The sequence below is a fragment of the Rutidosis leptorrhynchoides genome, chromosome 6, assembly GCF_046630445.1.
Source record: "Rutidosis leptorrhynchoides isolate AG116_Rl617_1_P2 chromosome 6, CSIRO_AGI_Rlap_v1, whole genome shotgun sequence".
NCBI classification, from domain to species: domain Eukaryota; kingdom Viridiplantae; phylum Streptophyta; class Magnoliopsida; order Asterales; family Asteraceae; genus Rutidosis; species Rutidosis leptorrhynchoides.
In genome coordinates, this window is record NC_092338.1 from 85469534 (window position 1) to 85492143 (window position 22610).

Consider the following 22610-nt stretch of genomic DNA (forward strand, 5'->3'; position numbering starts at 1 on the left):
AATGTTGGGAACTGATGCATGAGTTAGTATAATATAAAGACACTTGATCAACGTGATTATATTACAGTAAGTCATGCTAAGTTTCTAAATGGAACATGATGATTCACAGATTGTAATGTCATCATGTGTCATGTTACATAACTCTTTCATTCTGATTAACTTCTGAACATATCAAGAAAATATATTCTTGATAGTTCTATTCTCAGTGATTTTGGTAATTTGACAAATCAAATCGTGCTATTACGTTCTTTCTCATTTAGAACATTAAGTTCATTCAAAACTCCATACTTACAAATTCTGGACCATTACTCGCTTTACTAGAGGACGAGAGGAGAATAAAAAGGCAAAGAGCTCCAAAATATAAGAGAAAATATAAAGCCCAATAGCAACACGGAGGTTACAACCCGTGGATATTAATACGAATAGCAATATAAATACACGGTATAATTAAGAATAATATCACCCAAGGTAATAGTAGAAGTAAACAGATTTTTCTGGCGGAAGATTGAAAAGAAGGACGACAGAAATGATAATTAGGAAAATATCAAGGATTAGAACTGGATTAAGCATTTTCACAATCTTTTGGATGTATGAACTAAGAAAGAAAATATAGGAATGGTGAGAATAATGGAACGGAAGAGTTTAATTTATAATTAAAATATCAGACAGAGTAATCGAGGCAGATCACCGTATTTAATTATAGAGATCTTAATTTCCTTATTCGTCGAAGAATCAAATCTTTTAGATTTCGAAGATTTTCTTTAAATCCCTTGAATTCCGGAATTCAACAGTTACCACATCAAAAGTTAAGATGAATCTTTGATTCCAAATTTCACTCTTTGATGATAGCTTCATTCGTACTCTTTGAATAATCAAATTATCTTATCCATGTTACTTCATATTGATAAAATTCTATTTAACAACTCATATTCGTCATGAAAACATTCTTATTGATAGCCATGACAACCACACTCAAATTTCGGGACGAAATTTCTTTAACGGGTAGGTACTGTGACGACCCGAAAATTTCCGACCAAATTTAAACTTAATCTTTAAATGATTTCGACACGATAAGCAAAGTATGTAATGTAGAGTCTCAAAATTTTTGAACTATTTACATGGATTCATTTAACCTGCGACTATTCCCGACGATTCACGAACAATTGTGTGTAAATAAAAATGTAATTATATATATTCATATATAAATATAAGTGTACATATTAAGTTGAATTAAGAAAATACAAAATAATCATTTGGAGTTGAAAATGTAAAGTAATATACAAAAATAATTAAGCTATTATTTAAATGAATCTATATATATATATATATATATATATATATATATATATATATATATATATATATATATATATATATGAATTCTATAAATAATTGATATTATATATTGTAATATGTATATAAAACATATAAATATTTAAATAGGTTATTATATAAAATAAGTAGTAAATAATTAAAGAAATGTAAGGATAACATATTAAATCTTATTTCAAGTTAAAATATAGTTATTATCTTAACAAAGTTATTATTACTTTCATTAAAATTAATATTAATATTAATCCCAGTATTATGAATATTTTTATTATTACATATAAAAGTTAAAGCATGTAATTTAGGATATTAATGTTGTTATTATTGTTTTAAAAAGACATTATTATTATTAATAAAAAAATAATACAATTTAATATTATTAACACTAATAGTATTATTATTATAAATATTATTATAATTATGAAAATAATCTAAGATTAAAATTTATTTATGATTTAAATGAATTCTTATTTTTTTATTATCATTTTATAATATTATTACTATTATTTAGTTATTTTTAGGATTATTATTAATATAATTATTATTAATATTATTAGTACATTTACTATTAATATTTATTAAAAATAATTATAGAGAATCAAAATCAGTTACATATATCCCTCAAAACTATTTGTGATTTTGTAATTGTCGGATGTTGTTACAAGTCCATTTCAATCTTGAATACAGAACAAAAACTCTTTCATTATATAGGCACCTGCATTTTGAGAAAGAACCAAACCAACAAAATTCATGAAATAAAGCTCGACACCTCTGTTCTTCATCTTTTTTAACCATATTTTGATTTTGAATGAGTTTTCAAAATGTAATAATACAATCTTATTAGGAATCGTCTATCTAAACTATCTGTAAGTTTTCAATCCTCAATTCTTTCTATTAATCTCTAATTTGAGAGTCAAAGTTTTGGGTTTTAAAAGTCAACTAAGTGTTCTTGAATCAAATTCGAATTTGTTTTGATGTTTTCAGTTAATTTGATGATCCATAAAGATTATAGGAATGATTTGCAATACAATACATGTTGTAATCATAACCTATAACATTCTAAATCTAAAAACCAAATTTTGAGGTCATGTGTTCTTGACCGTGAGATACAAAAATGTGAATTCGAAACAAATTTCAAAAACTAAAAATGCAGAGTTGTTAGGAATCATTTACTTAAACTTCCTGTAAAATCTCAAGTTCTAATTCTTAATAACGAATTCGAATTTGCGAGTCAAAGTTTTAATTTTAAAAAGTCAACTATTATTCTACAATCAAATTCGAGTTCTAATTGATGTTTCTGTTGAAATTGATGATTCACAAAGTTTTTAGGAATGATTTGAAACATATTTCATGTTGTAAAGATTGTCCAAAATGAACTCAAAATTGAAAGTATTAATTTTTTTTAGGAGCTACTAGCAAGCAGTAGCTTTTTTTTTTAGTTTTTTCTCAATTTTTTTAAATACAAGAACACTTTTATTTTTTTATTTCATGTTGTTTACAAGTCATAAATGAAAACTCGAATTCGTTATTTTGATTTTTGAAGTTCCATGGTTGAATGGATTTAAGGTAGAAGATGATTCAAGTTGAAATAGATATTAGATATATATATTTGGGTTTCATAATAAATAAGTAGGACATGAATGGCAGAATGGTTAAGGGTGTTTGTGGGTGAGCGAGAGGTCTCGGGTTCAAATCCCGTTCGGGCATATTTTTTTTAGAAAGACTTTTGAAGGTAGATTTCATTACCAAAATTATTATTATTATTATTGTTATTGTTACTAAAATTATAATTTTTATCATTATCATTATTACTAATATATGTATTATTACTATTATTATGATTAGGATTATTATTATTATCAAAATAACACAAACTATTAGTATTTTATTAATATTAGTATTAGTATCATTATGTACTTATTAGTATTATTAGAATCATTATTAACATATCTATTATCATTATTATCATTTTCATTTTTATTATTAGTATTATGGTTATTAATAAAGTTATTATTAGTAGGACTATTAATATCAAAACTATCATTTTTAACAAATAAATATTTTGTACATAAAACATACCTATTACATATACTACAATTATATAAATATTCCATATAACAATATATAAGACATATTAGTATTTCTTATATAAACACTTACATACAACAAATTAGATATTTTTAATATAATACTAAATATATATGTATATATATATATATATATATATATATATATATATATATATATATATATATATATATATATATATATATATATAACTAAATGTATAGATGTTAATTATTTTCAATATATATAAAATGAATACATATAACATATACTTTAAGATATAATATAAGTATATATATTTTTAAAGGGAATTCAATATAAACTACAAACACATAAATAATATATAATAAAGGAAATTATGTGATTTCCATTATATGTTTTAATAGATATGCAATTGATATAGGTTCGTGAATCCGAGGCCAACCCTGGATTGTTCAATATTGTCATATGTATTTTTACTACAAAATACATTAGGTGAGTTTCATTTGCCTTTTTACCCTTTATGTTTTTGGGCTGAGAATACATGCGAAATTTTAATAAATATTTTACGAAATAGACACAAGTAATCAAAACTACATTATATGGTTGAATGATCGAAGCTGAATATGCCCCTTTTTACTTGGTAACCTAAGAATTAGGGAACATCACTAATTTTGAGAATTAGTGCACGCCTAATTGACGCGAATCCTAAAGATAGATCTATGGGCCCGACGAACCCCATCCAAAGTACCGGATGCTTTAGTACTTCGATGTTGTTTTTATCATGTTCGAAGGATTTCCCGAAATGATAGGTGATATTCTTATATGCATCTTGTTAATGTCGGTTACCAGGTGTTCAATCCATATGAATGATATTTTTGTCTTTATGCATGAGACGTATATTTATGAGAAATGAAAATCTTGTGGTCAATTAAAATGATGGAAATACTTATTTATGTTAAACTAATGAACTCACCAACCTTTTGGTTGACACTTTAAAGCATGTTTGTTCTCAGGTATGAAAGAAATCTTCTGCTGTGCATTTGCTCATTTTAGAGATATTACTTGGAGTCATTCATGACATATTTCAAAAGACGTTGCATTCGAGTCATTGAGCTCATCAAGATTATTGTTAAGTCGTTTATAGTTGGATATATTATGAAATGGTATGCATGCCTGTCAACGTTCAATGAAATGAAAGTTTGTCTTTTAAAAACGAATGCAATGTTTGTAAAATGTATCATATAGAGGTCAAGTACCTCGCGATGTAACCAATTGTAAGGTATTTGTCCAGATGGATTAGGACGGGTCGTTATAAAATACAGTATTGTGAGTTTCATTTGCTCATTTTTTAAATACTTTTGCAATATATATTTTTGGGACTGAGAATACATGCACTTTTATAAATGTTTGACGAAATAGACACAAGTAATCGAAACTACATTCTATGGTTGAATTGTTATACTGGATATCACCCTTGTTGAACTTGGTAGCCTAAGAATTGGTGTTTATTATAATTGCCACCAATTGATGCGAATCCTAAAGATAGATCTATGGGCCTTGACACGCCCCAGTCAGAGATTTTGAACTGCTTTAGTACTTCGATGTTTATATGTTTGGGGATATTCTAGATGTATTTTGTTAATGTCGGTTACCAAGTGTTCAATCCATATGAATGAATTTTAAACACTTGCGAGTGTATGATTATTGAATAAATGAAATCTTGTGGTCTATTAAAATTATGAATATGATTGATTACGATAAACTAATGAACTCACCAACCTTTTGATTGACACTTGAAAGCATGTTTATTCTCAGGTTTGAAAGAAATCTTCCGCTATGCATTTGCTCATTTTAAAGATATTACTTGGTGTCTTTCATGGCATATTTCAAAAGACGTTGCATTCAAGTTGTTGAGTTCGATAAAGATTATTGTTAAATAAATGACAGATTAGGTCATTTATAGTTTGGATATTATGAAATGGTATGCATGCCTGTCATCTTTCGATGTAATGAAAGTTGTCTTTTAAAAATGAATGCAATGTTTGTAAAATGTATCATATAGAGGTCAAATACCTCTCAATGTAATCATATGTTATTGTATTCGTTCTTATGGATTAGGACGGGTCTTTACATGTGGTATCAGAGCGGTGGTCTTAGCGAACCAGGTCTGCATTAGTGTATCTAACTGATAGTCATTAGGATGCATTAGTGAGTCTGGACTTCGACCTTAGTTGCATGTTAAAAAGTTTTGCTTATCATATCTTGTCGGAAACTATGCTTATCATCTTAAGTCTAAACACATCTTACTGCATTGATTGCATGAATAGTGTATAGACAAAATTCATATCTTAGCATATCTGCTAATTCATATTAGGTATCTGTTACTTTAAACTTTGCCCGATATATTCCGTAAATTCCTCCGTAATTCACGAAATCTTTTGTTCTATATATATAGATATTCTAAGAAATTAGAATACCATCCGATAGCCGGAAATCATTTCATATCGAAAAAAAAATTCTTTATTCAAACGTACGAAATGGAACTCTCCACTAGTTCAAGTCCCTCGGATTCCGATATGGAGTTTCACTCGAGCTCCGAAAGCAGTGTGACCGGAATGGATCAACCAATAAGCCATCATCTATTCTGGATAAATTGGGGATGAGTTCGTAGTCTACTTAATCATTGGAGACAAGAAGAAGGCGATCCCTTCCATCCACCACATTGCCCTCTTGGCGAGGAACCTGAAGCACTTACCGGTGAACATGTCCGAAACACCATTTTCTCTCTCATTTCCAGAGTATCTCGTCACAATTATATACTACATCAAATTCTAGATTTTATTTATCCGCTCGTCCGAACCGACAATCACCCCGGTGTAATAGAAGAAGTCAACGAGCTTCGCGCTCGGGTAGTGGCTTTGGAGAATATGGTGCAAAGGTTACGAGCACTAGCAGCAACACCGGCATTAACAGTACCACCATCACCAATGTCAATAGAACCATTACCACCATCAACAACATCCACATTCCATGCTTCAACATCATAAACTGTCCATCGACGACATACGCCTTGTAGATACTAAGGAATACCAACAACAATAAATGATAATGTATTGATTCATAACTTCATTGAAGAAAGATTTTGCGGCAATTATGTAATCTCCAAAATCTTAGAGATTATTCTGATTATGATTACAAATCAGATAAGTGAACAAAGATAGTAGAGGAGAAACCCTGACCGGAATGGTGCACGATTTACAAGCTAGACTCGTTTTACCAACAACAGCAACAGTATCGTCAACATCACCAGCACTGTCAGAATCTATAATATTACAAGCTTCGCCAGTTCAAGAATCACCGTGGACATCATTAGAAATCAACAACGAAGTATTGATTCATAATTTCAATTTCATTGAAGAAATACTTCGTAAAAGTTATGTAATTTCTAAAGTTTTAGGAATTATTCAATTCTAGTTTCAACCGTAAATCAAATGAGTTTAATTTAATATTAACTCATTAAATCTATGTTTTCATAATGACTGTAATAAAATTCTTTTGTACAAATTGTGAAAAAAATTAACGAGTAGGTAATACCCGAGAGATATATGAATTCACAATTAATATGTCACATTCTTCAATTCTGATTCAACAATCATCAACTATACTCACTACCTTCACAACGATACATATTCCTTTATATAAATCAAAACAACCATTCTTATCCAAATTTGATTGCATAATCTGATTTTGGCAAATCAAAATCCAAGTCAAGACTTAATAGAAGACATCACTCTTAGAATCCTTACATTTTTCAAAGCTATACTTTGACTTCAAAACCGTGTTAGAACATCATATATGTAGTGACCCGAACTTTTCCATGTTTATATATATTAATTAAGATTGATATTTACATGATTAAATGTTTCCAACATGTTAAGCAATCAAACTTGTTAAGACTTGATTAATTGAAATATGTTTTATATAGACAATTGACCACCCAAGTTGACCGGTGATTCACGAACGTTAAAACTTGTAAAAACTATACGATGACATATATATGGTTATATATATAGTTAACATGTTTTTATTATAAGTATGTATCTCATTAGGTATTTTAACAATGAGTTATATACATAAAAATGAGACTATTAATTTAATAAACTCGAAAACGATATATATAACGATTATCGTTATAACAACGTCTTACTAGGTACATATGAATCATATTAAGATATTGATACACTTGGTTAATTATGTTAAATGATAAGTAAATATATTATTAAGTGTATTAACAATGAAATACATATGTAAAAATAAGACTACTAACTTAATGATTTCAAAACGAGACATATATGTAACGATTATCGTTGTAACGACATTTAACTGTATATACATCATACTAAGATATATTATATATCATAATATCATGATAATATAACAATTTAACATCTCATTTGTTATAATAAACAATGGGTTAACAACATTCAACAAGATCGTTAACCTAAAGGTTTCAAAACAACAATTACATGTAACTACTAACGATGACTTAACGACTCAGTTAAAATGTATATACATGTAGTGTTTTAATATGTATTCATACACTTTTGAAAGACTTCAAGACACTTATCAAAATACTCCTACTTAACAAAAATGCTTACAATTACATCCTCATTCAGTTTCATCAACAATTCTACTCGTATGCACCCGTATTCGTACTCGTACAATACACAGCTTTTAGATGTATGTACTATTGGTATATACACTCTAATGATCAGCTCTTAGCAGCCCATGTGAGTCACCTAACATATGTGGGAACCATCATTTGGCAACTAGCATGAAATATCTCATAAAATTACAAAAATATGAGTAATCATTCATGACTTATTTACATGAAAACAAAATTACATATCCTTTATACCTAATCCATACACCAATGAACAAAAACACCTAAAAACACTTTCATTCTTCAATTTTCTTCATCTAATTGATCTCTCTCAAGTTCTATCTTCAAGTTCTAAGTGTTCTTCATATATTTTACAAGTTCTAGTTACATAAAATCAAGAATACTTTTAAGTTTTCTAGCTCACTTCCAATCTTGTAAGGTGATCATCCAACCTCAAGAAATCTTTGTTTCTTACAGTAGGTTATCATTCTAATACAAGGTAATAATCATATTCAAACTTTGGTTCAATTTCTATAACTATAACAATCTTATTTCAAGTAATGATCTTACTTGAACTTGTTTTCGTGTCATGATTCTGCTTCAAGAACTTCGAGCCATCCAAGGATCCGTTGAAGCTAGATCCATTTTTCTATTTTCCAGTAGGTTTATCCAAGGAACTTAAGGTAGTAATGATGTTCATAACATCATTCGATTCATACATATAAAGCTATCTTATTCGAAGGTTGAAACTTGTAATCACTAGAACATAGTTTAGTTAATTCTAAACTTGTTCGCAAACAAAAGTTAATCCTTCTAACTTGAATTTTAAAATCAACTAAACACATGTTCTATATCTATATGATATGCTAACTTAATGATTTAAAACCTGGAAACACGAAAAACACCGTAAAACCGGATTTACGCCGTCGTAGTAACACCGCTGGCTGTTTTGGGTTAGTTAATTAAAAACTATGATAAACTTTGATTTAAAAGTTGTTATTCTGAGAAAATGATTTTTATTATGAACATGAAACTATATCCAAAAATTATGGTTAAACTCAAAGTGGAAGTATGTTTTCTAAAATGGTCATCTAGACGTCGTTCTTTCGACTGAAATGACTACCTTTACAAAAACGACTTGTAACTTATTTTTCTGACTATAAACCTATACTTTTTCTGTTTATATTCATAAAATAGAGTTCAATGTGAAACCATAGCAATTTGATTCACTCAAAACGGATTTAAAATGAAGAAGTTATGGGTAAAACAAGATTGGATAATTTTTCTCATTTTAGCTACGTGAAAATTGGTAACAAATCTATTCCAACCATAACTTAATCAACTTGTATTGTATATTATGTAATTTTGAGATACCATAGACACGTATACAATGTTTCGACCTATCATGTCGACACAGCTATATATATTTCGGAACAACCATAGACACTTTATATGTGAATGTTGGAGTTAGCTATACAGGGTTGAGGTTGATTCCAAAATATATATAGTTTGAGTTGTGATCAATACTGAGATACGTATACACTGGGTCGTGGATTGATTCAAGATAATATTTATCGATTTATTTCTGTACATCTAACTGTGGACAACTAGTTGTAGGTTACTAACGAGGACAGCTGACTTAATAAACTTAAAACATCAAAATATATTAAAAGTGTTGTAAATATATTTTGAACATACTTTGATATATATGTATATATTGTTATAGGTTCGTGAATCAACCAGTGGCCAAGTCTTACTTCCCGACGAAGTAAAAATCTGTGAAAGTGAGTTATAGTCCCACTTTTAAAATCTAATATTTTTGGGATGAGAATACATGCAGGTTTTATAAATGATTTACAAAATAGACACAAGTACGTGAAACTACATTCTATGGTTGAATTATTGAAATCGAATATGCCCCTTTTTATTAAGTCTGGTAATCTAAGAATTAGGGAACAGACACCCTAATTGACGCGAATCCTAATGATAGATCTATTGGGCCTAACAAACCCCATCCAAAGTACCGGATGCTTTAGTACTTCGAAATTTATATCATATCCGAAGGGTGTCCCGGAATGATGGGGATATTCTTATATATGCATCTTGTTAATGTCGGTTACCAGGTGTTCACCATATGAATGATTTTTATCTCTATGTATGGGATGTGTATTGAAATATGAAATCTTGTGGTCTATTATTATGATTTGATATATATAGGTTAAACCTATAACTCACCAACATTTTTGTTGACGTTTTAAGCATGTTTATTCTCAGGTGATTATTAAGAGCTTCCGCTGTCGCATACTTAAATAAGGACGAGATTTGGAGTCCATGCTTGTATGATATTGTGTAAAAACTGCATTCAAGAAACTTATTTTGTTGTAACATATTTGTATTGTAAACCATTATGTAATGGTCGTGTGTAAACAGGATATTTTAGATTATCATTATTTGATAATCTACGTAAAGCTTTTTAAAACCTTTATCTATGAAATAAAGGTTATGGTTTGTTTTAAAAATGAATGCAGTCTTTGAAAAACGTCTCATATAGAGGTCAAAACCTCGCAACGAAATCAATTAATATGGAACGTTTTTAATCAATAAGAACGGGACATTTCAGTTGGTATCCGAGCGTTGGTCTTAGAGAACCAGAATTTTGCATTAGTGTGTCTTATCGAGTTTGTTAGGATGCATTAGTGAGTCTGGACTTCGACCGTGTTTACTTGAAAAATTATTGCTTAACAAATTTTGTTGAAACTATATATTTTTAACATGTGAATATTATGTGATATATTAATCTCTTAACGCGTTTGATATTATGTGATAGATGTCTACCTCTAGAACAAGTCCCATAGACTCACCTAATAATAATGAAGAGTCAAATGTAAATTGGAATGATTCGTGGACTGATTCACAAGTTCCCGAAGAGGAACCGGAAGAAGAGTCGGAACCGAAAGAAGAATCGGAACCGGATGAAGAAGTAGAATCGGTGGGGGAAATAATAAAATGGTTAAGTAAAAGAAAATCCTCAACCAACCGACCAAGGTTAATTATGGTCAATGGTGTTTCCGCCAAGGAAGCAAAATATTGGGAGGATTACCAATTCTCCGATGAATCGGATTCCGACGAGAATTCCGATGATGTTATAGAAATTACCCCAACTGAATTTAAAAAGGCAAAAGAAAATAATAAGGGAAAGGGCATAAAAATAGAGAAATCTAATTCCAACCCCGATGAACTTTATATGTATCGTCAACCCCCGAAGTCCTTAAGTTGTAACAATGACCCGAGAACCTCTAAACCACCAGGTTTTTCTAAACCGTTGTGGAAAACGACAGTTAGTATTAGGGGAACATCATATATCCCTAGAAACTTGGCAAAATGAACCAAAACCGAAGAAGAAGAAACGAGCGAGTCGGAATAAGATAGTTGTATTCGTGTGGTGTAATATATGTAATATAGTGTGCTTATGCTTTATGATATATGTAAAAATCGCTTGTATTAATAAGTATTTTTTTATGAATCTAACTCTTGTCTATTTTACAGTTTAAAAATACAAAATGGATAGACAACCCAATATTTTAAGAGACCTACCCGGAGACATGATTGATGAAATCTTGTCTAGAGTCGGTCAGAATTCTTCGGCACAACTATTTAAGGCGAGATCAGTTTGTAAGACATTCGAAGAACGTTCCAAGAATGTCTTGGTTTATAAGAGACTTTCGTTTGAAAGATGGGGGATATCACATTGGGAAACCCATAAGTTACGATGTGTTTACTTTGACGCATATATTGCGGGGAACCCAAATGCTATTTTATGCAACGGGTTAAGAAATTATTTTGACTCAATATATCCGAATATTGGACTTCGTGATTTAGAAAAAGCGGCTAACATGCAACATAAAGAAGCATGTTATGCTTACGGATTAGTAATGTTCGCTTCTCACCAAAGTGAGAACAAGAACATCGGGCTACAACTATTAAACAAAACGTTTCCACAAGTGACGGAGTCGGTAATTGGGGTAAGAAATGATGTTTTTAGATTGTTACGGGACTGTTGGAAATTACGTAACCCTCGTCCCTTTGACGACGTTACAACACGCTGTCTTATCAACGGCCATAACGGTTATGTTCCACAAGACCAAGGATGGGAAGTAGTCCTAGTAAAACCAGAATGCATGACTTGTTTCTGGACGTATGAATTACGTGTCTTTATTGCCTTTGCTGAACGACTTGTGTACTAGCTAGAATTATCTTCACAACTATCTTGTATCAAAGTTATTGTGTGCTATATTTCATTCTTTATGTAAAATAAGCGGTATTGTAAGTTTGTAAAATATTGTATAAAAGTTTGAACGCGAAATATTATTATAATCAGTTTTTCATATAGAATTGTAGTAGTTGAATTGTATATTAGCTACTAAGTATGAACTTAACGGGTAGGTACTACCCGAATTTAAACTTATAAAACGCTAATATGAAGAAAAAGCTTTTATAAATGAGTTCATATTATGCTACGAAATACTATTAACTACTCTTAATATTCTGTATGATTAACTTGTTCCATTTGACTATTTTGAAGGAAATGGCACCGACTACTCGACACACCGTGAATATGAATGAAGAGGAATTCTGTACTTTTCTAGCTTCAAACATAGCCGCAGTACAGGCTGCGCTACATACCAACAATAACCTTGGATCTAGCAGTACAGGAAATCGTGTAGGATGCACCTACAAAGAATTCACTGCCTGCAAACCTTTAGAATTTGATGGAACCGAAGGACCGATCGGATTGAAACGGTGGACCGAGAAGGTTGAATTGGTGTTTGCCATAAGTAAGTGTACTGAAGAGGACAAAGTGAAGTACGCTACGCATACCTTCACAGGTTCTGCGTTAACATGGTGGAATACCTATCTAGAGCAAGTGGGACAAGACGATGCGTACGCACTACCGTGGTCAGCATTCAAGCACTTGATGAACGAGAAGTACCGTCCCAGAACCGAGGTCAATAAGCTCAAGACAGAACTTAGAGGGTTACGAACCCAAGGATTTGATATTACCACGTACGAAAGACGATTCACAGAATTGTGCCTATTGTGTCCGGGAGCATTCGAAGATGAGGAAGAGAAGATCGACGCGTTTGTGAAAGGATTATGTAACATCCCGCCTTTTTCCGTCAACTTTTCCGTTTAACTATTTAAGTTCCGTTAGATGTTTATAACACATCTCGTTAATATGCGTTTGAATTATCTTGTTAGGTAATTCCCGCACCCGATTTAAGTTGAGGGACCAATCTTGCCAAATGTTGAAACTTGTGACTAGGTCAAAGAGTCAAACTCTCATTCTATCCATTCATTCATCTCTTCCAATTTCTTAATACTTCAACTTTTCCTCTCAACTTCAAGAACAAAGATTCATCATCCAAAACCGAGCTAGTGATCTTCTTGCCAAACAAAATACATATTTGAACTCCTCGTGATCTCCTCTTCGATTCCATACCGATTTCATCAATTTTGGGTAACTTTCTAAAATCACTAATCTTTGTGTTCTTGAGATTTTTAAGTTATAAGTTTGTTAATTAGTATCTATGGCTCAAGTCTAGTTTGTTTATGTGTTTTGTATGCTCGTTTTTGGTATTTTGGAGTAACTAGTTCATATGGAAAGTTAACATGCTTAATCTTGAGTTTTAAGTGTTCATGTGTTGTTAGATGCTAAGACTTCATGTTTTAATCTTGTTCCTAGTGTTACTAGCTTCATTATGATGTAAAGATTGATCAAAGAAACCTCTTAAACTTGATTATGAAATTTGGTAACTTTTGGTTAGGGTTTCATGAACTAGGAATGGATTTTGATGCATTAAATGACATGAAGTGTTAATTATAAGTGTTAAGTTGTGTTGTATGCTTAATTACCTTCGAAACGGCATATCGTACATGTAAATTGGTTGCCCGAATCATGAAATGCATATTTGGAACTTGAACCTTGATTATGGATGTTTAAATGCGGTTTTGGGGTGTGTAAGTGTTGAATTGCTTGATGAAATGTGTCTAGGTGTTTTCCTCGTCAAATTTCCTTTCCGGTGATATAAAATACATGTTCTAATTGTTTGCGGTTTGTAATTTGGGTTGGTTTGATTGTTGGTTCGTGCACTTAGAGTTGCAGCAAACAGGGCCTGCAACCCAACCAGGACGCCGTCTTGCAACTTGGGACGCCGTCCCAATCTTTATGTTGGGACGCCGTCTAGCAACCTGGGACGCCGTCCCAACCTTCCTATTGGGACGCCGTCTAGGCCTTTTGGGACGCCGTCCCATAAGCCTAAAGTGGGCTGTTTTGGTTGTCATTTAACGAAAAATGTTTGGGACGTTCTAGACCTCCGTTTCACATGAGACTTGTTCCAACATGCTTATATATGATTAAAAACTTCAGAAAATTCGTTCGAGGCCCGACCCGAACGTGTTGACTTTTTCGTTGACTTTGACCCGACCAAGTTTGACTTTTAATCAAACTTGACCAATTACTTATGTAATCTTTCTAACTTGTTTCTATACGTGCACGTTGCATGAAACTTGACTATTTGCTTCACATGCTTCGTAATCGAGTCGTATTGAGCCATAGGACTAATTGAACAACTTTGACCCCTCGTGACTTTCGTTATTGATACAACCTATTTGTTTAGGTCAAGACTAGCATTGTTACTGCACGTTTACTTGTCGAAGTACTTTTTGGTTCGTGCATACAAGGTGAGATCATAGTCCCACTTTTACTCTTTTTGAACTTACATTTGGGATGAGAAAACATAAACATTTCTTTTACTAAGTGAACACAAGTACAGGAAAACAAACATTCTACATACGAGTTTAGAACAAAATCCTCAATTCGATTATCATTAGTTACACTTGCCGGGTGTAAGCGAGAACTTATGTTGTATGGATCCATATGGGTTTGACAAACCCTCATTCAAACGGTTCGCTACCGTTTACGAATGAAATATATTTTCGAGAAACAGTGTACGTTCTAGCACTAAGTGATGGGGTTCAATGGAAGGAAATGTTAAGCATTGATAATTGGGTGCTCGTGAAACAAACTTTTGGAATGTATTACTATTATTTCATTGATGCAAATCTTGTGGTTCACTTGTACTTACTTACTTAAACCTATGATTTCACCAACGTTTTCGTTGACAGATTTCTATGTTTTTCTCAGGTCCTTGAACGATACATGATACATGCTTCCGCTCATTATTTGATACTTGCATTGGATGTCGGGTATATGTGCATTTCATGGAGCGTCTTTTGACTTTACTTTAAACCGTGTCACCTAGATTTCATTCGTATTATAACGTTGTAACTTAACTATTGGTTGAACAATTCTTGTAAACTTTGGGAACAATCTTTATTTTTGAAATGAAGGCGACATACTTTGGTCAAACTTTGTCTTAAAGACTTATGACCACGTAACGGGACCTAAGTAGACGGCGCCGTCAAACATGATTTGGTCGGGTCGCTACAGATGGTATCAGAGCGTTGGTTGTAGGGATTTAGAGTTCATTAGTGTCAACCCCGAGTCATAGGGTACATTGGTGAGTCTAGACTACAACTGGCATATAGACTTGAAGTAGGAATTACTTGACTACTTGTGCATTTATACTCGTACGCTTCTACTCATATCTACTCTTAGTTCATCCTAATCTCACGTCGTTTAATTTGATTGACGCGCCACCTTGACTATATGAAATGATGTCGAATGCACATATGAATCAGGGTAATATAATTTCCGGGATTATATTACGGTGACTCATATGAACGTTCCGACATTTTGACATAAAGAATTTAAGGCGAGTCGAGGAAAAACTTCTCTTTATCTTTATTCTATATCACGGTTAGTATTATTGAGAATACTAATCAATGATATTCTTGTGTCTTGAAGGAACAATGGCTCCTCGTCGTGTACGCCGCAATGAAACTCCCGAACAAGCTCTCGAACGGATGATAGCAACCGCCGTAGATGCGGCCATGGCCGGTCACTCATCCAACAACAATAATAATAACAACCACAACAACAACAACAATAACAACAACAATGGAGCCGGAAACTCAAACGAGGGATGCTCCTATAAAGCTTTCATGGGGTGCAAACCTCACACTTTTGATGGAACCGGGGGACCGGTCGTGCTCACCCGATGGTTTGAACAAACGGAAGCCGTCTTTAGCATAAGCGGTTGTCGGGACCAAGACAAGGTCAAATACTCCACTCACACTTTCTCCGGAATTGCTCTAACATGGTGGAACACCTATGTTCAATCGGTGGGTACCGATGAAGCTCATGCCCTCTCTTGGGCCGATCTAAAGGAAAAGATGATTGTTGAATATTTTCCGCGCGAAGAAACCCGAAAGCTTGAGGAAGAACTAAGAGCTTTGAAAGCGGTCGGAAACGATCTTAAAGCTTATAATCAACGCTTCGCCGAACTATCCTTGATGTGTCCTAATCTTGTTAACCCCGAATCTCAAAGGATTGAGCTCTACATGCTCGGTCTTCCAAAAAGCATCAAACAAGGGGTGATGTCATCCAAACCCACTACTCATCAAGCCGCTATGAACATGGCTCGCCAACTAATTGAAACGGTTGACGAAATCGTAGTTCCGGCACCTAAGGCCGAGGATAAATCGGGCGGCAACAAAAGAAAGTGGGAACCCTCCCAATCAAGCAACAACAACTTTGCCAAGAAATCTTTCACTTCCGACGGCAAGAAGGGTTATGCCGGGAACCTACCTCTTTGCAACAAATGCAACAAACATCACTTTGGCGAATGTAGTAAGTTAATTTGCCACCGGTGCCAAGGAGTTGGTCATAAGGCCAACGATTGTAAAAGTGCCACTCCCGTCGCTCGAAAGTGGCCCAATGCACCAAAGACGGGCACTTGTTACGAATGTGGCCAAACGGGCCATTATAGAAATGCATGCCCGAAGAGGAAAGATAACCCCAATACGCGCGGCCGAGCTTTCAACATTAACACCGAGGAAGCCCGGGATGACACTGAACTAGTCACGGGTACGTTTCTTCTCAACAATTCTTATGTCTCTTGCTTATTCGATTCGGGTGCCGATAAATGCTTTGTATCCAAGACTTTGACTCATTATTTTAGCACTCCACCTCTTCCATTAGATACCACTTATACCATTGAAGTGGCTAACGGAAAACTATTAAGTGCCGACACATATTACCGGGGGTGTACGTTAAACATTTTGGGTAGGAAATTTGAAATTGACTTGATACCCATGGAATTAGGAAGCTTTGATGTAATAATCGGTATGAATTGGTTAGTCAAAACGAAATCTCACATTCTTTGTGATCTTAACGCAATCCGAATTCCTATCGAGAATGGTGAACCTTTGATTGTTTATGGCGATAAGAGTTGCACCAGACTCAACCTCGTTTCGTGCCTTAAAGTTAGAAAACTACTCCGTAAGGGTTGTTTTGCGATCCTTGCCCACGTTAAGAAAGTCGAGTCCGATGAGAAGCACATCGATGATGTGCCAATTGTTAGTGACTATTCCGATGTATTTCCCGACGAATTGCCGGGTCTTCCGCCTCATCGACCGGTTGAATTCCAAATCGATCTTATTCCGGGAGCCGCACCCGTAGCACGTGCACCATATAGACTCGCTCCATCCGAAATGCAAGAATTGCAAAGTCAAATCCAAGAACTACTTGATCGTGGTTTTATCCAACCTAGCCATTCACCTTGGGGCGCTCCGATTTTGTTTGTTAAAAAGAAAGACGGATCCCTACGAATGTGCATTGATTATCGTGAACTAAATAAATTGACGGTTAAGAACCGATATCCTCTTCCTCGCATCGATGACCTCTTTGATCAACTACAAGGGTCTTGTGTATATTCGAAAATCGATCTCCGCTCAGGTTATCATCAATTGAGGGTTAAGGGGGAAGATGTCTCCAAAACCGCTTTCCGAACTCGTTATGGTAGTTATGAATTCCTTGTCATGCCATTTGGTCTCACTAACGCACCGGCGGTGTTCATGGATCTTATGAACCGCGTGTGCAAACCGTATCTCGATAAATTCGTTATTGTGTTCATCGATGACATATTGATCTATTCTAAAAATGAAGAAGAGCACGAACAACATCTCCGACTTGTGCTTGAACTTTTAAGACAAGAACAACTCTATGCCAAATTCTCCAAGTGTGAATTTTGGTTAAAGGAAGTTCAATTTCTTGGTCATGTTGTAAGTGATCAAGGTATTAAAGTCGATCCCACGAAGATCGAAGCCATTAGTAAATGGGAGACTCCTACTACTCCTACTCACATTCGTCAATTTTTGGGTCTCGCCGGGTACTATCGTAGATTCATCGAAAATTTCTCTTTGGTTGCACGTCCTCTAACCGCATTGACTCACAAGGGAAAGAAATTCATTTGGGCGACCGAACATGAATCCGCATTCCAAATCTTGAAAACGAAGCTAACCACCGCTCCTATCTTGTCACTTCCCGAAGGCAATGATGACTTTGTTGTATATTGTGATGCCTCGAAACATGGTTTTGGGTGTGTATTGATGCAACGAACGAAAGTCATTGCTTATGCTTCTCGACAACTCAAAATCCATGAACGAAACTACACGACGCATGATCTCGAACTCGGAGCCGTCGTCTTTGCACTTAAAATGTGGAGACACTATCTTTATGGAACCAAGAGTACTATCTTCACCGATCACAAAAGCCTTCAACACATTTTCGATCAAAAGCAACTAAACATGAGACAACGAAGGTGGATTGAAACCTTAAACGATTACGATTGCGAGCTTCGTTACCATCCCGGGAAGGCAAATGTAGTAGCCGATGCCTTAAGTCGAAAAGAAAGAGTGGTGCCTCTTCGTGTCCGAGCCTTAAACATCACCATCCACACAAACCTTAATAGCCAAATTCGGGTAGCCCAAGATGAGGCTCTCAAGGATGCAAACATCTCTCTCGAACACTTGAACGTCCTCACCTCTCGATTCGAAGTTAAAGAAACCGGACTCCGATATTTCGCCGGAAGGATTTGGGTGCCTAGTTATGGGGACCTACGAAGCCTTATTTTAGATGAAGCCCATAAGTCACGATACTCGATTCACCCCGGTGCCAATAAGATGTACCACGACCTTAAACAGCTATATTGGTGGCCGAACATCAAAAGGGACGTAGCTACTTATGTTTCCAAGTGTTTGACATGTTCCAAAGTCAAAGCTGAACACCAAAGACCGTCCGGACTACTTCGACAACCCGAGATCCCGCAATGGAAGTGGGAAAGGATAACGATGGATTTTATCACCAAACTACCAAAAACGACGGGCGGTTATGATACCATTTGGGTTATTGTTGACCGTCTCACCAAATCCGCACACTTCCTGGCCATGAAAGAAACGGACAAAATGGAGAAACTTGCACAACTTTACATTAAGGAGATCGTAGCCCGACACGGTGTACCTTTATCGATTATCTCCGACCGAGATGGCCGTTTCGTTTCTAGATTTTGGCGTACATTGCAAGAAGCGTTGGGAACACGTTTAGACATGAGCACCGCATATCATCCTCAAACCGATGGACAAAGCGAACGTACAATTCAAACCTTAGAGGACATGTTACGAGCTTGCGTGGTTGATTTCGGAAAAACTTGGGACAAGCACTTACCTCTCGCCGAGTTCTCTTACAACAATAGTTATCACGCGAGTATTAAAGCCGCACCCTTTGAAGCGCTATATGGCCGCAAATGTCGTTCACCTCTTTGTTGGGCCGAGGTAGGCGACGTGCAAATCACCGGACCCGAACTCATTCACGAAACCACCGAGAAAATCGTTCAAATCCGAGATAGGCTTAGGACGGCCCGAAGTCGTCAAAAGAGCTATACCGACAAACGACGCAACGATCTTGAATTTCAAGTCGGTGACCGAGTAATGTTAAAAGTCGCACCTTGGAAGGGTGTAATCCGTTTTGGGAAACGCGGGAAGCTAAATCCGCGGTATATTGGTCCTTTCGAAATCTTGGAGCGTATTGGAACCGTTGCTTATCGTTTAGATCTTCCGCCTCAATTGAACTCCGTTCATCCTACCTTCCATGTATCTAACTTGAAAAAGTGTCTTGCCGAACCCGATATCGTCATCCCTCTCGAAGAACTTACTATTGATGACAAACTTCATTTTGTGGAGGAACCGGTTGAAATTGTGGACACCTCCGTCAAGACATTGAAACAAAGCCGAATTCCGATTGTCAAGGTTCGTTGGAATGCCAAAAGAGGACCCGAGTTTACTTGGGAAAGACAAGATCAAATGCAAAGGAAGTATCCTCATCTATTCGTGAATTCGGAAACGCAAGATCTCGAGGAAGAAACAACGACTACTACGCCTACCTAAATTTCGGGACGAAATTTCTTTTAAGGTGTAGGTAATGTAACATCCCGCCTTTTTCCGTCAACTTTTCCGTTTAACTATTTAAGTTCCGTTAGATGTTTATAACACATCTCGTTAATATGCGTTTGAATTATCTTGTTAGGTAATTCCCGCACCCGATTTAAGTTGAGGGACCAATCTTGCCAAATGTTGAAACTTGTGACTAGGTCAAAGAGTCAAACTCTCATTCTATCCATTCATTCATCTCTTCCAATTTCTTAATACTTCAACTTTTCCTCTCAACTTCAAGAACAAAGATTCATCATCCAAAACCGAGCTAGTGATCTTCTTGCCAAACAAAATACATATTTGAACTCCTCGTGATCTCCTCTTCGATTCCATACCGATTTCATCAATTTTGGGTAACTTTCTAAAATCACTAATCTTTGTGTTCTTGAGATTTTTAAGTTATAAGTTTGTTAATTAGTATCTATGGCTCAAGTCTAGTTTGTTTATGTGTTTTGTATGCTCGTTTTTGGTATTTTGGAGTAACTAGTTCATATGGAAAGTTAACATGCTTAATCTTGAGTTTTAAGTGTTCATGTGTTGTTAGATGCTAAGACTTCATGTTTTAATCTTGTTCCTAGTGTTACTAGCTTCATTATGATGTAAAGATTGATCAAAGAAACCTCTTAAACTTGATTATGAAATTTGGTAACTTTTGGTTAGGGTTTCATGAACTAGGAATGGATTTTGATGCATTAAATGACATGAAGTGTTAATTATAAGTGTTAAGTTGTGTTGTATGCTTAATTACCTTCGAAACGGCATATCGTACATGTAAATTGGTTGCCCGAATCATGAAATGCATATTTGGAACTTGAACCTTGATTATGGATGTTTAAATGCGGTTTTGGGGTGTGTAAGTGTTGAATTGCTTGATGAAATGTGTCTAGGTGTTTTCCTCGTCAAATTACCTTTCCGGTGATATAAAATACATGTTCTAATTGTTTGCGGTTTGTAATTTGGGTTGGTTTGATTGTTGGTTCGTGCACTTAGAGTTGCAGCAAACAGGGCCTGCAACCCAACCAGGACGCCGTCTTGCAACTTGGGACGCCGTCCCAATCTTTATGTTGGGACGCCGTCTAGCAACCTGGGACGCCGTCCCAACCTTCCTATTGGGACGCCGTCTAGGCCTTTTGGGACGCCGTCCCATAAGCCTAAAGTGGGCTGTTTTGGTTGTCATTTAACGAAAAATGTTTGGGACGTTCTAGACCTCCGTTTCACATGAGACTTGTTCCAACATGCTTATATATGATTAAAAACTTCAGAAAATTCGTTCGAGGCCCGACCCGAACGTGTTGACTTTTTCGTTGACTTTGACCCGACCAAGTTTGACTTTTAATCAAACTTGACCAATTACTTATGTAATCTTTCTAACTTGTTTCTATACGTGCACCTTGCATGAAACTTGACTATTTGCTTCACATGCTTCGTAATCGAGTCGTATTGAGCCATAGGACTAATTGAACAACTTTGACCCCTCGTGACTTTCGTTATTGATACAACCTATTTGTTTAGGTCAAGACTAGCATTGTTACTGCACGTTTACTTGTCGAAGTACTTTTTGGTTCGTGCATACAAGGTGAGATCATAGTCCCACTTTTACTCTTTTTGAACTTACATTTGGGATGAGAAAACATAAACATTTCTTTTACTAAGTGAACACAAGTACAGGAAAACAAACATTCTACATACGAGTTTAGAACAAAATCCTCAATTCGATTATCATTAGTTACACTTGCCGGGTGTAAGCGAGAACTTATGTTGTATGGATCCATATGGGTTTGACAAACCCTCATTCAAACGGTTCGCTACCGTTTACGAATGAAATATATTTTCGAGAAACAGTGTACGTTCTAGCACTAAGTGATGGGGTTCAATGGAAGGAAATGTTAAGCATTGATAATTGGGTGCTCGTGAAACAAACTTTTGGAATGTATTACTATTATTTCATTGATGCAAATCTTGTGGTTCACTTGTACTTACTTACTTAAACCTATGATTTCACCAACGTTTTCGTTGACAGATTTTTATGTTTTTCTCAGGTCCTTGAACGATACATGATACATGCTTCCGCTCATTATTTGATACTTGCATTGGATGTCGGGTATATGTGCATTTCATG